This window comes from Lemur catta, chromosome X (genome assembly GCF_020740605.2).
Source record: "Lemur catta isolate mLemCat1 chromosome X, mLemCat1.pri, whole genome shotgun sequence".
NCBI classification, from domain to species: Eukaryota; Metazoa; Chordata; class Mammalia; order Primates; family Lemuridae; genus Lemur; species Lemur catta.
This window is the reverse complement of record NC_059155.1, coordinates 12,663,809-12,668,414: the sequence shown is the minus strand read 5'-3', so window position 1 is coordinate 12,668,414 and position 4,606 is coordinate 12,663,809. Positions and strand designations below refer to the sequence as shown.

Below are 4,606 nucleotides of genomic sequence, written 5' to 3'. Positions count from 1 at the left end.
TAACTTCTGTACATTTTTTTGGAATACTGGGACACAGATTCTTCTACTAAATAGTGTATAATGAGGATTCAAAGCTTACATCCATTTAAAATGAAATCACATGTGTGTGGTGGGAGGACACTGGAGTTGCCAGAGAACTACTATTATATGTGGTCCTTTATTGTTGGTATGAACACCATTGAAAGCAGAGTGGAAGAAATTCAGAGTGAATCTGGATCCTTGGAAACATCACTAAGCCACTAGATCAATCCTTGCCTGAAGCCATTATCTCTAGACTTTTCAGTTAAGTGAGCTAGTAAATTCCCTTTATGTTAGAGACAGTTTATTGTGTATATATACCACATTTTCTTTATTCATCCATTGATAGACACTTAGGTTGATTATATATCTTTGCTATTGTAAATAGTGCTGCAATAAACATAGGGCTGAAAGTATCCATTTGATATACTGATTTCCTTTCCTTTGGATAAATACCCAGTAGTGAAATTGTTGGCTTATATGGTAGTTTTATTTTTAGTTTTTTGAGGAACCTCCATACTGTTTCCATAATGGCTGTATAATTTACATTCCCAACAACAGTGTATAAGAGTTTCTTTTTCTCTACATCCTTGCTAGCATCTGTTCTTTTCTGTCTTTTTCATAGCCATTCTAACTGGGATAAGATGATATTTCATTGTGGTTTTGAAAGAACAATTAATATATATAGGGAGTGGTTAAAAATAAAAGTACAATATATATACATGTACTTTTCCTAGAAGCTTTAAAGGGAAAGTAGCTGAATCAGAATGTGGACCAGCATATAAAGTTATAGAGCTAGGCTTTAAGTAATTTGGTAGAAGGAGAAAAACCAACCACTTACAATGCCAAGTTACGTACAGACTATAGGCAGGCCCAGCCTGGAAAGATAGGTATGTTGCTGTGTGTATTATTAGAGCAAACATACATAGTATAAGCATAGAATATTAGATAAGAAAATTATCTAATTAGATAAGGGCAATAAAAACTTTGTGATTAAAAATATGAAATTTTTAAAATGTAAAATGTGTTGTTAAAGTTAGTAGCCTATAATTGTTACAGAAGACTTGATAAGAATAATATAATTTTCCCCCAACATAGAAATTAAGTAATGTTTTAATTTTGGAGGTCTTCAGTTATTCACAAACTGGTCAAACATTTCATCAGGATGAAATACAAAATTGAGGTTTACTTTCTATAATGAGATTTGTGGGGCTCAAAATAAACGAATATGATTTTGAGAAGACAGGAAATATCTATATGAACTACTATATAATAGTAATTTAGTTTTGCAGACTAGCTTATGCAAGAAAACCAGAATTATCCATCACTTGGTTATTCAATTTTGGGAGAGAGATGATAAAATATAGATATTGCTATTTTGAAAAACATATTTTCACACATTGAAACCCTGCAAGAAAATACTATTTGCCTGTTCAAAAAGACCAAAAATATGTGCAGTGAATCAAAAGTAATTTGGCAATCAAACAAAATCTAAGCTCTGCATGGCTATATGACAGAGTAAAGAGGTTTGTGGAGGTGGGATGGGAGAAAGCATGTTTTTCAAAAATGAAAAAAAAAAGCCTGCATAAAGAGAATAGGAAATCTGTAAATGTGTGCCTGATAAAGTAAAAAATATTAATAATTTAAAGGATTACCCCTCAAGACATTCCTAAATTAATATTAAACGTTTTCAAAGGCATCAAAAGCAGGAAGTGAGCTAGGGAATCAGTGGGGCCACTTTATGATCATGCAAAAGATATAATCAGGCATGAAAGGGTGGTAGCAGAGAGACTCAGTGAGATGTTGTGTGTGTGTGTGTGTTTTATTACAGAGGAAGCCATTAAGGAGAATTTTAAATCCAAATAAAATTTGAAGTAACAAAGTCAGAGACATTTAATCACAACCAGTTAAGCAGTCAGATTCTAGACCTGATGGTAAATGATATACATATCAAGCGCAACTTACTGAAATTGCTATTTTGAAGAAATTCAAGGGTGAAATGGTGGTATAGTAGCTTCAAATCATAATTTGTTGCTAAAAACAGAGCTAGAATATTTTCAAGATGACTAATATCTACCAACAAAAAAGTAGCACAGACACAAAAAAACCTCCTTTGAAGATTTACTTTCATAATCAGCCACCTGACAAAACAGTTGGCACAAGGTTGAGTCCTGAAATAAACATAACATGTTGAGGAGCAAGAAGTAACCTGGCATCTATGTTTTGAATGCTATGGAGGTCAAACATGTCCTCCTTCTCCTCCCAAAATCCTCTACCCCTGCCTTAAACTTAGGCCACTATCAGAACATATTCCTCTAAAATAACTGACACTCTCTGATAAACTTTTGGAGATAAAATATTTTGAAAAATTAAAATAATCTCTACCAATATGAAAAAACTGGCCAGCTTTTTGGTCTTTGCAACTTTTTTTTTCTGGCAGGATTTCCCTAAAGAGCAAAGACCTCCTATCCCTACAGAAGGGTTTCTAATTGGGCAGGAATCATGGCCCCCAAACAAGAGTGATCTTGCCAACACAGACTCTGAAATCTCTCAAGGATTTGGAAATCCACACCTCCCTGGTAGTTCATTCCAGTATTACTGTATCAGATGAATAGAGCAACAAAATAACAGTAAAATTATGTATTATAATGTTAAGAAGTAAACTCAACACTGTTTCTAAAGAAGATAAAAGCATGCCATTCCCATTGATGTTTACATTTCTATTTTTTTTCCCTTCAATGCACAGTTGACCTTTAGAGCCATTTTTCATAAAACTACTTCTTATAATTCTGCTTCCCATTTTGGCTATCAAGAATGCAGCTTTATTAGATGGTATTCTTATGAATTTTTAAAATCATTTCTCATATATTTAACCAGCTTCTAACTCTTTATGTGTCAACACTATACTTTTTTAGATTAAACTTTTATTGTGAGATTATTGCAGATTAATATGCAGTTGTAATAGAAACACAGAAATATCCCATATACGCTTCACCCAGTTTCCCTCAATGGTAACATTATGCAAAACTATAGCACAATATCACAACCAGGATACTGACATTGGTACAATATCCACCTATCTTGCTCAGATTTCACCAATTTTACTTGTACAGTTTCATCACCATAAAGATCACACATGTTGCTCTTTTGAAACCACACCCATTTGTCTCACACATTCTTAACCCCTGGCAGCCACAAATCTGTTTTCTATTTGTATAATTTTGTCATTTCAATCATGTTATATGAATGGAATCACACAATAAATAACATTTTGGGATTGGCCTTTTTCATCCAGAATAATTCCCTGTAGCTTAATCCAGGTCATCATGTCTATCAATAGTTTGTTTTTATTGCTAAATACTATTCCATGTTATGGATGTGTAATAGCTCATTTAATCATTCACTTGTTAAAATACATCTGAGTTGTTCCTAGTTTGGGGCTATTAGGATATGGCTGCTATGAACATTTTTGTGTGAATATTTTTTTCCATTTTTCTGGGATAACTGCCCAGTTTGAAATTTCTGATTTGCATGGTAGTTGATTGCTTAGTTTTTAAAGAAACTACCAAATTGTTTTCCAAAATGGGTGTACTACTTTACATGCCCATCAGCAATTTATCAGTGATCCAGTTCCTCTGTATACTTGCCAGCAATTAATGCTATCACTATTTTTATCTTAGCCATTCTGATTGATAAGTGTGTAGTGATGGCTCATTGTGGTTTTAATTTGCATTTCTGTCATGGTTAGTGATGTTGAACATTTTTTAATGTGCTTATTTGACATCCATACATCCTCTTAGGTGAAATGTCTATTCATGCCTTGACCATTTTCTAACTGAATTGTTTTTACTGCTGAGTTTTGAGAACTCTCTATACATTGTAAGTACTAGTCTTTTGTCAGATATAAGGTTTGGAAATATTTCTTCCAAGTTTGTAGCTTGTTTTTTTTTATCCTCTTAACATCATTTTTCATGGAGCAAAAGTTTTTCTTAAGTGACTGAGGTCCAATTTATCAATCTTAGCTTTTATGGATCATGTTTTTAGTGTTAAGCCTAAGAACTCTTTGTCTAGTTCTTGATCCTGAAGATTTTCTACTATGTTTTTCCATAATATTTTAATACTTCTATGTTTTGAATTTAAGACAATGATCCATTTTGAGATAATTTTTTTCTTTTTCTTTTTCAATATGGAATGCTCCAAGAATTTGTATGTCATCCTTGCACAGGGGCCATGCTAATCTTCTCTGTATTGTTCCAATCCAGTATGTGTAGCTGAAGTGAGCACCATTTTGAGGTAATTTTTGTATAAGATGTGAGGTTGAGATTCCTTGTTTTATTTTATTTTGTTTTGTTTTATCTTTTGCCCATGGGTGCCCAATTGCTCCAGCATCATTTGTTGAAAAATCTATCCTTCCTCCATTGAATTGCTTTTGCTTTTGCACTTTTGTCACAAATATGTTGGACATATTTTTATGGGTCTATTATTGAATTCTCTATTCTGTTTCATTGATCCATGTATCTATTTCTCCACCAATATGACACTGTCCTGATTATTGTACCTTTACAATAAGCTTTAATATCAAGTAGAA

General features: G+C 33.0%; 1 non-coding gene across 1 annotated transcript; it reads right to left on the bottom strand.

The window, feature by feature from the left end:
• Nucleotides 1-4,198: 4,198 nt before the first annotated feature.
• LOC123628956 lies at nucleotides 4,199-4,302 on the bottom strand. The gene has a single exon (XR_006731835.1). It is a non-coding gene; the product is annotated as a U6 spliceosomal RNA (small nuclear RNA).
• Nucleotides 4,303-4,606: the final 304 nt, after the last annotated feature.